The sequence below is a fragment of the Uranotaenia lowii genome, chromosome 3 (assembly GCF_029784155.1).
Source record: "Uranotaenia lowii strain MFRU-FL chromosome 3, ASM2978415v1, whole genome shotgun sequence".
NCBI lineage: Eukaryota > Metazoa > Arthropoda > Insecta > Diptera > Culicidae > Uranotaenia > Uranotaenia lowii.
Window position 1 is genome coordinate 65,230,010 of NC_073693.1, and position 17,884 is coordinate 65,247,893.

Below are 17,884 nucleotides of genomic sequence, written 5' to 3' on the forward strand. Positions count from 1 at the left end.
TATCCGGGCAACCGGGCCGGACCGGACTTTCTCAAAATTTTGCATTAAATATCCGGGCGAACCCGGATAAAACCGGGCAATCTGGCAAGCTTAATATATATCTATAGCTACAATAAAAACACAAATAGAATCATCAATCACACACAAGTTATACCCAGCAAACATTTATGAAGGTATAACACAGGAACAACAGAATTATTCAAACAAATATACCAGATAAAAAGATTGTATTAAACTTACCAAAATAGCATATAGCTACAAAAGTGGAGGCGATATATCTACAATGACAAGATTCCAACAATTCGATTTTCCAACATAAAGCAAAATAAATGAAAAAAAAATTTCCTCGACCGAGATTTGAACTTCAGTCCTTCGAGTTCACAGTCCGGTATCTTACCACGATGCCAACTCATCAGTTGATATGATCTACGCTATAGCTCTATAGGTGAGATTTTCTTTTTACGAATCGGTCAGAGGAAGAAACCGGAGAGAGTGTCAGTTGAAGGACCGCCCATTTATCGTAAATCAGTTCACTCAAATTGTAAATGTCGAATTAGCATATTCTCAACTTTTTGGAGACATATTTACGAGTAGACTAAACTGCAATCCGATTCAACTTTTTTCGAGCAAACATGGTCGTAAATGAATGATAGGAAATCACTCAATACCAACGTGTTTACGATAGTTATTGAAAATGTCTTAATATTCGATTTGGATTACCTATCATTTCTATTACGATTTCATGTTAGCTGGGAAGCCTATGCCTGTGCCACATCTGGTAATCTGATAATCACAAAACATTTGAAAGCTTCTTCAGTTTAACAATTTAGTATTTATTGATTCACAAGGCGACACAATTTGCATTTTTTCGAAGTGCATAGACCTTAAAAACTGATTAAGACTAATTTGGGGCGCCGATTCCAAATATGATATTTTATTTCCTAGCAGCTCTTGGTTTCGATGTTACTTTGGAAAATGAATAGAAATTTATTTTATTCATTTGGGAACTTTTTGGAAAAATTGTAGAACATTTCAAAGATTTGGAAAATAAAGATTGTTATTCGATGATCATCTTTCACGTAGATCGCGAGTTATTTTGACTTCTGACAAAAAAGTAATAGAAGTTTTCTTACTGTTTATTTTTCTCAATTTTGCAAAATATGTAAATTTTGACTATTTTTTTGGAAATTTAAACATAAATTGAATCTAAGATATTTCTCAAACCATAAGCCGTTTTTCTTTTCCTCAAGTAAATTTATGCAAGTTCTACTATCATCTCTCGGTCGTCATTGGATACGTTTTTTTTGAAAAAATCCATTTCACTGGTTTGTATATTTTGAAACACACAAATGGGTCATATCGAGTTTCGAAAACTGACCATATACATTTTGCAGTTCAGCCCAAAAAACTGTCATGTCCAAATTTCAGTTCAATCGACTTTATTTAGAGGCGCATCAAAGCGCTCAAAGTTTTGGTTTTTTCTAACTCTAAAAACCACCAATGGGGGCAAAGGAAACTCGGAACATTTGAATTTTTATGTTTATACCAAATGAACTCAAAATGCATGATCTGGTCTTCTAGGACCTTGCCGTTTTTCGGAAAACCGATTATTGATTATTGAGTCACCGTTTCATGCAGCGCTGACCGTGGTCATGAGATCGAATCTCGATCACAGTACACATAGTACTCTTTCTGTGGGTAGGCTTGTGGTTTGTTAGATGCTAGCCATCGTATCCTGGAAATATGAACTCCTTAATTTAAAGTAATTAGATCTCTTCAAGAAACATGAAGTTTCACTAAGATCCTATTCGTTTGTATTCGTTTTTATGAATGTAATTCGGCATCAAAATTCAAATTATAATTTTCCGGATTTCCTTTGGTCTTCCTAACGTGATTTTAAAAATTTCTTAAGCCAATTCTTTGCAACGAAAAGTTTTCAAAATATCAGATTTCAAAGTTTTATGCATTTATTTGGCAAGTCATTTGGCATCAAAATTAATGTTTTTATTTTTACGATATTCCTACACGCAGAAAAAGAATGGGGGATGGTTTCAACAAAACGTTTTGTTATTTTATTTATTCTTTTAAAAGCAGATTTTTGGATGGCATTCATAAAAAATTGGAATATGAATAAACGAGAAATTTTGTTGTTTTTACACGCTCATTATTTTTTGCCTCAAATTCAAATTTGGTTTTTATTTAATACCAATATTAGGTTTATTCGATGAACGTGTGACTCAAAAACGATAAACGAAAAAAAAGAAAAAAAAATGAAAATTTCTCAGCTTCCGAACACAGCAGCTGTAGAAACCGTCGAGGAGGACAAGAGGACAAAGGACCGGCTGGGAGAACATAATTTCTCATCAATTTTTTGTTATAGATGCAAAAATCATCAGAGGGGGTCTTGCCATGGCGAGGCAATTATACGAAATAAATATAATCATCAGTGGATCATGGTGTTCATCGGCCAGCAGCTATCAAGGTAGGTTTCGAAATTTTCAAACAGCTAGAAAACTGCCCAAACCCGTCCGTGAGAACAAAATTTTACTACAGACAAGTGAAATTAATTATTCAAACTTTTTTTCAGATGCTACGACCCGAGAGCCACCGAAAAATTCCGGTAGTTTCCCGGACCCACTGGCTGTAGCCCCTCTGGATGGACGACAGTTTGCATGGAAGGTTAATTGAAACCATCGCGATGGTACGATGCATCGTACCTAATTGTTTTTGTCATTACCGGCATGTTGATTCCGAAAATAAATAATTCTATATTTTATTAGAGGTTTCGTTTTTTTAAATTCCGATAATACCATCAAAAACATAAATTTTAAAGCATTTTAATTGAAAAAAAACTGAATTTTTTCAAACTTAAAGATTGTTGTTAATGTGATGCACATTTTGTTCATACTTTCGATTCAATGCATTTTTATGTGTTTTACCCAAAATTTTATTATTCTGATAAGAATCATGGATCATTTTCAAAAAGGGTGTATTTTATTTTGAATCAAACGATAAGTTTAAATGAAATCGATATTTTTCGTCAGTGTGACCAGAAATATATTTGTGCTTTTTCCCAACCAAAAATTTTATTATTTTCGTTCGAAATCTTATTGTTTCTAAAATAAATTTTTCTGCGTGTATGATCCCCCTACCCCCCCCCTCCCTGGTTATTTTTGAGGTCAAGGTTTCATTATCACCTTTTTTTCACATTTGACAACAAAAAAACTTTTATTATTCTCATTGACGCCAGTTTTAGTCAATTTTATACCATACAATGATTTTTTTAAATATTTTTTTTATCTCCTGTACCAGATACATTTTGCACTTTTCTTGTTTTGTCTATAATGTTTGATCTTAATGTCATATTAGCTATTTTTGTAATTTTAAATCATTTTTTAAATTAATTTTAAGTCTTTTTTTGTATTTTTTTTTTCATTTTTATGAAATTTTTATCTTTTTTGTCATTTTTGACCACTAAATATATTTTAAAAAAGTTTTGATTTTGTTGTTGTATTTTATCAAAATTAACAAAGTTAAAACATGTTTATGGTATTGGTCTTAATTAGTTGGTCCTGTTATTGCGAATGCTATAAGGTAATGTTGTTTATAAAAATCGTTCTATTTTGGCAAAATCGAATGTTGCCAAAAACAAAAGGGGTCTGTAATTGGAAAGGTTTGACATCAAACTCCACTTCCATGTTCAATAAGTATCTTTGAAGCAAACCGAAACCAATTTTTATTTCAAAATCGATAGATACTTGCTCATAAAAATCTTAAATCTAAAATTCCGTAGATATTAAATAGTGGCATTGCTATTTTTTCGCATACCACTGTACATTAGGGTTTGTCGTTTTGTAATTTTTGAGAGTTTTAAAAACCTTGCTGTCTAAAAAGTTCCCTTTTGTCAAGATGACCAATAGAATTTTCGCAGATTTTTTAAATGAGATTTGGGTACCCTGGATTGATTTAAAATTTTGTATGAAAAAAAAGCAATAATTTTTTGGGAGAATGTCACATTTTTGGTTTTTCTTGAACATTCTCGCGCAATGCAAATGAAATTCCAATGGAAAATTTTCTGGGTATCGTCAACTGGGGCAACACGCTAAATGTTTTGTTCGAATTATATTTTACATTTTTCTGTCAAAAATGTTTATAAATTCTGTCGTTTGATTTGACCAAAAAAGAAACTTTTTTGAATACAGGGTTTTTGAAATTCAAAAAAATCTCAAAACAACACATAGACTGCAGGGCCGTATGAAGAACCACCTTTTGGGGGGAAGGAGAAGTCCTCGTATTAAAAAAGGCTCGTGAAAACATGTCCTAAAATATTTAAATCGCAAACTAATTTTAAATATACATTGATGAAGCCTTTAGAAAACAAATAGGGTACTTACTTTCATCGATCGAAAATATTTGAATTTTCTCTTAAGCAATCTGGGTAGCTTTAGTTTATTTGATTTTTTTGAGCAAGGAATACATTTTTTAAGAAAGCCTTTAATTTCTTCTTCTTCTTCTTCTTCTTCTTCTTCTTCTTCTTACACCAACATGGCCAAAACTTGTATGCATCCTGGAAAATGAAAAACTTGCGTTCCTCATTTTTCTTTTCAACATAGTGTTTGATACATGGAACATGCATTGCAGAAACTACTACGGCCAGGCCAACCATGTGATGAAAACGCAAAAGATACAGGAACGAGGGAGGGATGAAGCGTGGAGATCCCTGCCAAACGCATAAGTAATAAAGTGCAAATGTATTTGTAAAATTGTAATGAGGAAAATAAAATAGATTGATCTCACCCGAAACTTTCAAAGTTTGACGTCAATTCAAACAGGTATTCACATTTTTTACGTTTTCACTAAAAATCTTTCTCAGCTCTTCTCAGGTCCTTGTCAAAATTTCATTACTTTCACAGAGCCTTCATTTTTCAGATTCTTCTTACATATCAGCAATCATAGCAAGCCACAAAAAGCTCATATGTTACAACCAGAAAAAAAAATTGAGCTCTGGGTAATGGGGCAAATATATGGACACTTAACTTATCACTGACTTGTAACAAATTTTGTCGAAGAAACTATTTGCAACACATTTCCGTCACTTTCAGATGCCTTTATTCCTCCTTTTCAAACACTTTTTGGAGGGTTGGCCGTTAACGTGACAGAAGAACCTTGGCCGAATTCGAGCAAAACAACATGAAAAAAAAGATTTGTATAAACAACGGCTGATAGATAAGAAAGCCTTTAATTTCTTAGAAAAAAAAAAATTATGCTCGAATCAAACAAGCCAAATATATCAAACTCTTGAGCAAATTCCCAGACTTTAACCATCAATGTAAACAAATATAATTTTCAAAATTAGAACTATAAGATACAGACTTGATCAATATTTCAGATTTTAGTTTGAAATTTGGCTCCTGAAAAAACTACATTATTAATAATATTTAACATCAAAAAAATATGGAATTTCCAGTACATTTTTTAAAGTGTTATTACATGTTTCTATATAAGCAAATATTTGGCATAAAAAATCAACTCCATAATTGAAATCCTATAGATAATCTTTCAAAAACATAAAAGTCGGGTTGTTTGTTGAACAACACTAAGAAAATAAGCTCGAATTCTACTTTATATTTGTTTTTGTAAGCTGAATTGTGTATTATATAAACTGACTTTGATTAAATTTGAAAAAATCTTTTTTTAAAATTAAATTTACCATCAAAATAATAAGCCTACGATTTCGTGCAATTTGAATTCCTCAACAAAAAAGTCATCTCGATTTTTTTTTTATCTTGATTGTAGATACAACTTAGTTATGAGCTGAATATGAATTTTATATAAAGATTTTGTATGTGAATTGTTAACCGAAATTCAAAATTAAAATATTGAATATGTTGCCAGATTTCAAAACGATTTCTGAAGCTTCCAAAAAAAAAACAAATTACTGAATCTTAATTCCAGATTACAATTTTTAACACGAGCCTAGGAGTGAATTTTGTTTCATTCATGAATTATTAATTGATTTTTGAAGTTGTAGGTTTCAATATGAATTCATTAAGTCAATTATTCATTTTAATTCCGGCTTGAAAAATTGAATTGGAATATGAGTTTCGAATGATGAATGTTTTTAGTTTTTAATTCTGGATCGCCATTTTGAAGCTTTTTAATGTTAATGTTTAATTCTGCATGAGAGTGAAGTTCAAGAATCTCGAATCTGAATATGAAACAAAAACTCGAGATGGTTCCTAGTTTAGTTTCTTCTTTGAACATTCCGAAAAATATTAACTTACTATTGAAAATACATATGAGCTTCGAAAATCATGAATCTTATTTTGAATGTAATACAAAACCTAATTTTTAACCAGGGAGTTGGCCATGAATTTTGGACATCTGACGTAATTTTTTCGTGCTCCGTGACTATTTTTTAAAAATAGTACTGTAAATAGCTAAAAAATCGTGAAATTGTGCATAAAGAATAGAAAGATAACGTTGATGTAAAGGGTAATGATGGGTGAAGTTTGGAAAGCAGCTTTCCGGGATTAATTAATTGCGATTCAAAAAATAGTGCTTAAAAGAAAAAAAGGCTATCGGAGTGATCTGATTTGCGCTTACGCAGTACCAAATTTATCGATTGATTTTCAAGCGTACTTTCCGATACAAAATGTGCTCAGTGGTCGACTGCTGGTGAAGTCAGGAATTTTTTTTTAAATACATCTGAAGAATTTGGAAAAACATCAATGCAGTGGCGCAGCCCAATTATTTGGCCACAGCAAGAGAAAAGGGGAATATTCTGCAATGGGCGAAAAAATGCAGTTCTTTTTAAGATTGCAGCGATGCGCGTTGCTTGTAGGCGAATGATGTTTTGAAAAATATTTGGTTGCAACCCGTTCCAGTTGACTCCAATCAGGAAAAATTGGGAGACAGCTCCGGCCTAAACCTTCTATACCATTTAATGGATTTGGTGAGATCGTTTCTTTTTGAAAATTTAATAATTTCACTCATTTTTTCCAGTCCTATTTGCCGAGTAAGATTTCCCATATGAATATCCCTTCCTCTTCCTATCTGAAAACAGCGCCCTGGGTCGTATGAGTTCTCTGCACCTGAAAAGTTTTATTTGCTGTATCAGATCATCCCCATTATGATTACATTGACTTATCGCGGTGTGCATTATTGTACTACACTTATTTTTAAAACCCGCACTTGAAACGAATATTGAATCCAGATAATCGTTTTGTATCTTGTGTTTGTTTTGATTAAATTGTACTTTGTGTATCAGCTAATGCAAGATGTGTGTAGTCACCCAATGCTATGCTATGCTATGCTAATACAAGACCAAATTTTTAACCAGGCTATCAAAACAGCTCGTCATTCCTTATTTTTAATATTTAAACGATCAAGAATTCTAAACTGGATACTGAATTCAAAATTTGAAAATAGAAATACAATTTTGATTTTTTATTATATGGAATCAGAACCTCCTTAATATGTTTAATCTCTTATAAACTGAATTTTAATCAACAAGTGAGAAAATTTTAAAAACTGTGGCAAAATTTTAAACTTGGGATTAGTTTTCGAGATTTTGGCATCAGTTCTGAGTCAAGATTGGAATAATCTCAAGACTCTCGAATATTTTTTCTCAATCAACAAAATTTGGTTTAGAATTGAAAATTTTGAGTGTAGAGTAGAATACCCCGCTTGTTTTCTTAGACCCCAAAACCGCCCTCCTCCCCACGTTCTTACGGCTTGCCCTATGGTACATACTACATTTGATAGGAATTTCCTACGAAAAATGAAATGTTCTACTGAATTCTACCCTTTCTATGAGAGGAAGGGGGTTCAAAAAACAAATCTCGGTCCTAAAAACTTCTTCCAGCCGATTTTTTTGCCGAACTGTTCAGTAGTTTCTTGGCCTATGCTTGACATGCAGACATAATAAGCCTTTTTTATTTCTTTTAACCATTTCTGAAAATTTAGCTTGGTTCTTCATGAAATCTAGAGGCAATATTGTTTTGGATAAATTGTCAACACGTTTCCCCCAAAATTGCGTCAATTATAGAGCTTCAAGCTAATTTTTTATTTTTTATTGCAAATTTTAATGGAATAAAAAATTTAAAAACCAAACAAGTTTATAATGTTTTAAGACTGAAATACTTTAAATATTTTCATCGCTGACGGTATACAGTGATTTGTCTTAACCAAGCAGTTTTTCTTATTAACTTGGAACAAGACTGTCGTTTTCATTATGCCATAACAAAACCTTTTCAAACGACCATATCGAGTTTGAAATATAATTCTTGTTTGTATTTTAATAAGATCTTTTTCTTTGTCAAAAGTAGTCGAATATACATAAAATTACCAACCTGTTTGAAAATTTCTAAAAACGATTTTTGGAAACACTTGTTTTCAATTGTCACAGAGCGCCGATGTGGTCTAGTGGATAGGCTGGCGCGAGTCTGGTGTTGGTATGCCAGGCGTACTGGGTTCGATTCCCGGTATCGGCAAGAAAACTTTTGGGTTCGAATCCCATAAGTGGCCGACAATTAAGATGTGTTTCCTCTTATAACTGACTATATAATAAGAATGTTCATTGTTCAATCAGTTGTAAGCTGGCCAGGTATATACACGGATGCCGGAATACCTGTAAGTAAACTAGCACACCTGATTGACTCGTTCTTCCAAAATAAACCTACATCAACACAATACATTCATCCATAACAGCTCATACGAAGCCATGGGGTCCGGGTATGATGAACGTCCGTTGCATTGGAGATATGTCGAACTTAATAATTGAAAGAATGCATGTGATCACATACTTAGGCAGAAACTGCGGTGAATCCGTACACCCATGGTGGATAACCAACATACAACATAAATACTTACACTTGTTTTCAATTGTCACAGTTTTGTAATGCACAGTTTACAAGATGAACACGTCCATCACTCGTCATATGTATGTAAAAAAGTGTTTCAGTCAATCGTTCTTACACTTGAGGTGATGATTTGATATCATCCTCACGTGAATTAGACGCGGTCCACGGATCCAACCGGCAGAAGCAGCAGACAACACCCACAAACCCATCATTCATCAAGCGTGGAACTTCAAACACGTGTCTCGCTCGCAACAATATGCATATTTACATCGTTTGTGGAGAACGGCTTAACGCCACATTCAAATCGGGTCGTGACTTCTGTCTCTCTGGATATGCCGGAGGAAAAATGTTTCCAACAAAAGTGTGATGACAGCATCAACCACTTGAAAATATTTGCTCTTGACAGCGCGGACAATTCTCCGATGCTGCTGTTACGCTCGGATTACATCTGCCCAAAATGAGAGGAACTCAACAACGCTTAGAGGCCGGCCGGTTGCCTTTGGGTTTTCTGTTCTACTTAGAGCTTTGGACAATGATTAAATCAACAACTCGTCAGCGGGAAGAACTGGCAATGGCTGGGAGGAATGGGAAAAGGTCCAATGGATCAGCCGATATGGAAACATGGACGGTCGGTTGAAAAAAAAACCCTCTAAACCCTAGGTGGCCGTAGATGGTGGAACCGAATCAGTCAAAGGTCGCGGGGGGAGATGCTGGGCAAAAACGGTCTGATTCCACGGTAAATGGACCGTGACAAGAGCAGAATTGGAATAGAATTCATTTCTTCTGTGTCGGTCGGATTTGAGGGGCCGCCTTAGGACGGATGCATGGTTAGATTTAGGTCCAGGGTTGGAAAACCGAGGCGGTCAAAGGGTTTTTGGCTATCAGTTGAATGGTATCATTTCGTCGGTCGGTCGTGCCACGTATGTTTCTTAGAGCGGCAGCAGCATATGACACAAGCCACTACTCGAATGAGCCCGGTGCCAATCCGAGCATTCTAACGGATATTCCAGCCAGCAGCGGAGCCACAAAAGAGGTCACCGCTTACATTTAGGTATGTGCGCTGAATGACAGCCAGCGATGCATTCCGAAGGTTGCATCAGTGAACTTGTTTATTCAGCTTCTATAAATGGCAACGACGACGACGACGGAACATGAAACGGTGGGAATATTTCAACTGTTGGCCCTTTCGGAAGCTACCACACAGTGGTTCGTTACGTGTCCAACTGCTGCTCTAACTTCCAACGAACGTTTGCAGCAAAACGGTTGATGACACGTTGTAAATTGTGAACAAACAACGTGTCAATCTAGCGTCAGCTATATTTGGCCTGACATTTGAATCGTTTGAATTCGGATACATGCCTATCATAACACAAAACCGAAGACAGATTCTTTGGTAGCGTGTTGATAGCTTGTACAAGTTGCTCTGGAATGAAGGAAAATGGATGCTCAACATAAGAGGAAATCGTATTTCGTCTTAACAACAAGCTACCACAGTCGATGTTGTAAATAAGCCCAAAATTCAATTCGTTTGTTCCGCATTCATGGTGCCAGTCTGGTTTTAGTATGCCAGACGTACAGGGTTCGATTCCCGGTATCGGCAAGAAAACTTTTGGGTTCGAATCTCATAAGTGGCCGACAGGTAAGATGCGTTTCCTCTTATAATAAGAATGTTCAATCAGTTGCCAGCTGGCCAGGTATACACACGGATGCCGGAATACCTGTACCTAAGTAAACTAGCCAGCTTGTTTGACTCGTTCTTTCGAAATATACCTACATCAACACACGCAATGCATTCACTCTATAACAATTAATACGAAGCCATGGGGTCCGGGAATGGTGTACGCGTTGCATTGGAGATTTGTTGAACTTAATAATCTAAGAATTCAGGTGAGCATATACTTAGACAGAAACTGCGGTGAATCAATGGTGGATAACCAACATACATACATAGATACATACATACAGAAGCTAGCGCGGGAGCAAAATCATTTCAAAATTTACGAACATGGCGGACTTTCAATCATATCCGATTTAAACTGACTTCAGACGACATTTTAAACGATCTTTTCTCTATATAGGGCTAAAAGTGGAACTTTTTTCGTAGCGTCTCTGTCTTTTATCTTATCTCTTAAGTGTCTTCAGAACATTTGCTTCTTCAAATATGCTTCATAACTTGAAAGCATCAAAAGATAGTCAAAGTGCACTATTAAAAAGTTGAAAATTCTAACTTTTTTATTTCAATATATAGAGCTTTACTTTATGCTACAAAGTTGTAGAATACGTGAAAATATGAAACTTTTTTGAATACATCCAAACTCTATCTCTTATCAGAGCAGAGTTATAAGGGTTTTATTTTGAAAGTTATTAAAAGTTAGTTTTTTAAACTTAACTATAGTTAGATGAGAAATTACATGAATAAGATGTTCTGAATATTTGTTGGGGCATTTAAATCACATTTTTTTTTTTTTTTTTTTTTTTTTTTTTTTTTAATATGTCTTTATTAGTCTTTTAATCATTACATTTAAGTTACATTATTAAAGTTAAATTAAAGTGTTCAGATCAATTATGATCAGTTCAACTCTTTGATACAGTTAATTTTAAACATTGTTTATTTGATTTAAATTTGCTTTAGCAATAAATAATTTGATTTAAAGGAGAATATCCTGTTAAGCAAAAAAGAAAAGATGTATAAACTTAATCCTAAATCCTAAAAACTAACTTAATTGTAAAGAGAACGAATCTCTGCGATGGAAGACTGCATCGATTTGCCTCTGAAGTTGGAGATGATTTTGTTGGCCATCTCTTCGATCGATTCTATGCCTGCAATCCGATGAAGATCTTCGGTGCTGTGCCAAGGTGGAAGCCGCAAAATCATTTTCAGAACCTTGTTCTGAATCCTCTGGATGGCTTTCTTCCTCGTCGCGCAGCTAGACCAAATCGGAACTGCATACATTATCGCTGGTCGAAAGACCTGTTTGTAGATTAACATCTTGTTTCGCAGACACAACCTGGATTTCCTGTTGATGAGAGAATAAAGAGATTTAGTGTATTTATTACATTTAGATTGAATATCTTCAATGTGATTTTTAAAAGTAAGATTCCGATCAAGTGTGAGTCCCAAGTACTTCACGTGATCAGACCATTCTAAAGAAACCCCATTAAAAGTTATGGAATGATTTTCATTAGGTTTTAAAAAATTTGCTCTTGGCTTATGGGGAAATAAAATAAGTTGAGTTTTGGAAGCGTTAGGAGAAATTTTCCACATTTTCAAGTAATTCAAAAAGGAATTTAAATTTTGTTGCAATCTACTGCGTACCACCCGTAAATTTCGACCTTTGGCTGAAAGCAAAGTATCATCAGCAAATAATCTTCTACCTTTTCCTTCTGGTACATCAGGAAGATCAGAAGTAAAAATATTGTATAAAATTGGCCCAAGTATACTGCCCTGAGGGACCCCAGCTCTAATGGGAGTCCTTTCAGAGCATGAATTTTGATAGCTTACTTGTAAGGTTCGGCTACTCAAATAATTTTGAATAATTTTGGTGAGATATACAGGAAAATCAAATCGAGCTAATTTAGCTACTAAACCTTTGTGCCAAACACTGTCAAAAGCTTTTTCAATATCAAGAAGAGCAACACCAGTTGAATAACCCTCAGATTTGCTAGCGTTAATCATATTAGTTACACTCAAAAGTTGATGTGTAGTAGAATGTCCATGACGAAAACCAAATTGTTCATCAGGGAAAATAGAATTCTGATTAATGTGAATCATCATTCTATTCAAAATAACTCTCTCAAATAGTTTACTTAAAGAAGGAAGCAAACTAATTGGTCGATAACTTGATGGCTCTGAAGCACTTTTTCCAGGTTTCAAAATTGGAGTTACTTTGGCATTTTTCCATTTATTGGGAAAATAAGCCAAGTGAAAACATTTGTTGAAGATTTTAACTAAAAAATTTAAAGTGCTTTCAGGCAACTTTTTAATAAGAATATAGAAAATCCCATCTTCCCCCGGAGCTTTCATATTTTTAAATTTTTTGAAAATCAATTTAAGTTCATCAATATTTGTCTCACAAGAACTTTCAAATACATTTTGTTTAGAAAGAATTTCATCAAATTCAAGGGAAATTTGAGCATCAATTGGACTTACAACGTTTAAATTAAAATCATGAGCAGACTCAAATTGTTGGGCTAATTTTTGAGCTTTTTCTGAATTAGTTAAAAGAAGTTTATCCCCATCTTTCAAAGTAGGAATTGGCTTCTGGGGCTTTTTCAGAATTTTAGTTAATTTCCAAAAAGGCTTTGAGTAGGGTTTTATGTCCTCTACTGCTTTAGCAAAATTTTCATTACGAATGAAATTTAAACGACGTTTGATCTCTTTTTGAAGGTCGCAATAAATAAATTTTAAATAAGGATCCCTAGTACGTTGATATTGGCGTCGACGAATGTTTTTCAGTCGTATCAAAAACTGAAGATCATCATCAATCAAAGGTTGATTAAATTTATGTTTAACTTTAGGTATTGAAGCGGCTTTAGCATTGACTATTGAAGTTGTCAAATTTTCTATAGCCAAATCAATATCTTCTATTGAATTCAGTGGAACGTTTACATCTAAATTACGTTCAATAAAATTCATATATCGCTCCCAGTTAGCCTTTTGAAAATTAAAAGTTGATTTTAAAGGGTTTTCAATGGGACTTTGGGATAAAGAAAATGTAACTGGAAGGTGGTCTGAATCGAGGTCCGCATGAGTAACTAATTGACTACAATGCTCGCCTAAATCCGTTAGAACCAAATCAATTGTGGAAGGATTTCTAATCGAAGAAAAACAAGTATGCCCATTAGGATATTCAACAGTATAATAACCTGCAGAGCAATCATTAAACAAAATATTCCCATTAGAATTTGATGAAATATTATTCCAAGATCGGTGTTTTGCATTAAAGTCACCAATAATAAAAAATTTAGATTTATTTCTAGTGAGTTTTTGTAAATCTCCCTTCAAAAAATTTTTCTGTTCACCGCTGCATTGAAAAGGCAAGTATGCGGCAACAATTATAATTTTCCCCATAGAAGTTTCTAATTCAATTCCAATTGTTTCTAAGACTTTTGTATTGAAAGAAGGAAGAAGTCTAAATTTGAGACGACTATTGATGACAATAGCTACACCCCCACCTTGTCGATCGAGTCGATCATTTCGTAAAATTTTAAAGAAAGCATTGCTTTTCAAGTTATTGTCCGGCTTTAAAAAAGTTTCAGTGATGGCAGCAATATGTATGTTTTGAGTTTTCAAAAATAAAAAGAATTCATCTTGGTTAGCCAGCAAAGATCTAGCGTTCCAATTCATAATATTTAAACATCTATTTGGATCCATGAGGGAATAGTAAAGTCATAATAATTTTGTTAGCATAATTAAAAGAAGTTTGGAAAGCTTCAAACATTGAATTTGCTTTCAACATAAGTTGCATCATTTCCATTAAATTTTGATGCAAAAATTTTAATTTTTCCTCAGTAATCTCACCCAAATCAACAAAATTGTTAGGATCAGAAAATGAAGGAGAAGAACAAGTATTTGAATTTCGGGGATTTTCCCAAGCCTTCGCATGAACGTTGAGACTTGGTTTTTTCCCATTTTTATTAGTTAAACCTGAAGAGGGAAGCCCATTTTCAACCACCTCTGAGAACGATAAACAACGAGTCTGGGGCGCAGATTCAGCACAGGTAACATTAAAATCACTTCGGGTATTACCCAGCCGTGATTCCAATGTCGACCGAGGCTGACCGCGAACAGGCAGGTTGTTTGCCGGCCCGACGTGTGAAGACGAAAAAGAGGAAGGAGGAGAAGAAACTTTTCTGGAAACTTTGGGATTTTTCCTAGAAGCAATAATTTTTGCCCTGATGGGACAGTCTAGAGAATTCGAGGAATGATTACCTGCGCAATTCGCACACTTAAAAAATTCTGTTTTTGGCTTATCACCACCAAAAAGGCATTTAGATTTTTCATGATCGAATGAGCCGCAAAACATGCATCTGGCATTCATTCTACAATTTTTAGTGCCGTGACAAAAAGCTTGACAACGACGACATTGCGTAATATTTTGTAAAAAATTGGTAGTAGATTTACGAAAAGGTTCAAATTTTACTCGACAATGAAACATAAGACGAGCCTTTTCCAGAATTTTTAAATTATTAACCTGATCCTTTTTAAAATGGATCAAATAAAGTTCAGGAGCAAAACCAACACTACTGGTACTATTCGTGTTGGTTCTTTTCCTCATTTGAATTACTTGAATTGGAGAAAAACCTAACAAAGAATTTAATTCAGCTGTGATCTCATCCGGTGTCTGATCGCCAGTGAGACCACGAAGTACAACTTTAAATGGACGATCACTTCTAGTGTCGTACGTAAAAAATTGGTGTTTTTTATTATTCAAATAATTTAAAACCTTTTGAAAATCATTAAAAGATTCCGCCAATATACGAGCAGTTCCCCTACGACCGATCTGAAAAGAAATCTTCACATCCTTGACGGAAGTGACGATTTCTTTTCGAAAGGCATTGAAGTCAGGAATCGTGACCGTTATTGGTGGAATCTTTTCGTTTTTAAGAGGATAAGAAGAAGAAGAAGGTTTCTTAGTACTCTTATCAGAATTAAATATGAATATTTCCTCATCACCGATGTTATGAAGGACATCGAATGAATTGGAAATTTCAACTTTTTTGGGCGATGGACCTGAATTAGGTTCGGCAATCCGTTTTCTTCCGGCCCTTGACCCGGCCGATGACTTCCCCATGCTGGAAAGAAAAGAGAAAATATGAATAAAAGAAAATGAAAATAATTTAAGCACTGAAAAGTGCTGATTGAAATACAGGTAAGGAAAAAATAAATAATGTAAAATGTTCCTGCAGGTACACAGCAACGATACGATGCTCCGGCGTACGTGTTGACGGCTCAACGGTACAGATGGAAGTGTGATTTAAATCACATGTTTTGCATAAGATTTCAACATTCTACGACGTTTCCTAGCCAACTTATTGCAACTTAACTTTTATTTTTACTCAACTTCACGAGCTTTTAAAATGAATTTTAGTACGTGAGTTTACAAGTAGATGATTTTTGATTTTTCATTATTTTCGTTCTTTAGTTTTAATTTCTATAGTGTTTAATGATTTCCAATCATTCAGTTGGTTTTTTTCACATCAATAATTTAATTTTATCAACACAAATCTAAAACAAAATATCACTAATCTAAATTGAGTATTTTTCTTTTTCTCAATTAAGTAACGGAATAGCCTAGTATTTTAAAATAATAAATACCGTTATCATGCCCTCTTGTCATTCTTAGTAATGGTGCTACCAAGACGTACAGCACCATCTATCCGTCAAATACGCTCCCGTTGACCTAATCGCGCTGGACGGCTTTTTGGCTTGCCTGCATTTCTTATTGAAAAAACACCATTTAAATATTATCTGAACCGAAGATTATCATCTGTTAAAAGGGTTTTACTGTTTTATAACAGATTTTTTTAGATTTTCTCATCGTTTAACTACAAATTCGATTAAATTTTAGAGGTTTTCATAAAAATTAGAACAATTCAAGACATTTAGGCACCAATTTTGAAAAATCAGGACAACTCGAGAGTTTTTAAAAAATTAAAATGGTCTCTCGAAAATCAGGACAAATCCTGATAAATCAGGATACCTGGCACCTCTGAGCACAAGAGAATTTTCATTCATTGATTTTTCAGGACTTGTCCTAACTTTCAAGAGGTTGTCCTGATTTTTCAAAATCTTTCGAATTGTCCTGATTTTTGAAAATTTGTTTTCAAAATGTACTGAATTGTCCTGGATGTCAAAAAAAAATCTAAATTCACAATCGAAATTTTAATTGAGCTATGAAAACTACGAACAAATCTGTTATGTCCTGATTTATGACAAAACCACCTGGCACCCAAGGTTGCCGAAATCACAGAAAAATCTATAATTTCACAGAATTTTGAGCCAAATTTCATCACAGAATCTGTGTCACAGAACACAGAATTTTCGGAATATTCACAGATTTCACAGAATTTTAAAATTTTGGAGGTTTTTTCGAAATTATTTTTTTTATGTCAATTCAAATTTTGGATAATTATCTTTTAATTGGAGAAATATGATAAAATTTATAATGTTCATTGATTTTTTTAGGTAAAATGTAAAAAAGACGCAATTTGACATGACTTTTGAATGAAATTAATGGAAAAGCATCTCAGAAAACCATCACAGAATTTTTGGGAAAAATCACAGAAAGTCAGAATTTTTTTTCGTCAAAACACATTATTTTCGGCAACCTTGCTGGCACCCCTCATGTAAGTACAAGTATAACTATGCGTTTATGCCAACGAATGACGCGCAACGTAATGTCGATTTTTGAAAAGGGCACATTTTTGCCACATTTGCAAAATTTGTCAGGTTTGTAAAATTTATCAAGGTTGTGAACATTGTCATTTTTGTTTTTTTTTTGTTTTTGTTTTATCAATTTTGTCAACTTTGCAAATTTGGTCCAATTTGAAATTTTTCACGATTTTAACAATTATGTCATTTTTGTAATTACAGACTTTTATGAAATTTTTGTAAAATTTTGTCAGTTTTGTAAATTAGTTTAATTTTTTTTCCTATATTGATTCTGCCAATTTTGCATATTTTGAAAACTTTTTCAATTATATGATTTATATTCATTTTATCTATCCAGTTTTGCCAATTTTGTAAATGTTATCATTTATGTCAATCCATTAAAAATTGGTCAATTTTGGTAAATTTTTGTCAATTTTTGCCATATTTGCGAAATTTGTCAGGTTTGTTAAAACTTGATCAAAGTTTGTGAATGTTGTCTATTTTGTAATTTTCATCAATTTTGTCAATTATGTAAATTTTGTCCACTTCGTAATTGAAGAAAAATTTAAACAATTATGTAATTTTTGTAGTAATTGATAATTTTGACATTTTTGTCATTTATGTCGGTTTTGTAAATTTGATTTGT

At 33.7% G+C, this 17,884-nt stretch overlaps 1 protein-coding gene and 1 long non-coding RNA gene across 2 annotated transcripts in view; one reads left to right on the forward strand and one right to left on the reverse strand.

The window, feature by feature from the left end:
• Positions 1 to 17,884, reverse strand: part of LOC129750901 (breast cancer anti-estrogen resistance protein 1) — a 366,374-nt gene that overhangs the window by 317,719 nt on the left and 30,771 nt on the right. The window lies entirely within an intron of this gene.
• LOC129750902 (uncharacterized) lies at positions 2,344 to 2,779 on the forward strand. Its single transcript, XR_008738524.1, has 2 exons — positions 2,344 to 2,482; positions 2,588 to 2,779. It is a non-coding gene; the product is annotated as an uncharacterized LOC129750902 (long non-coding RNA).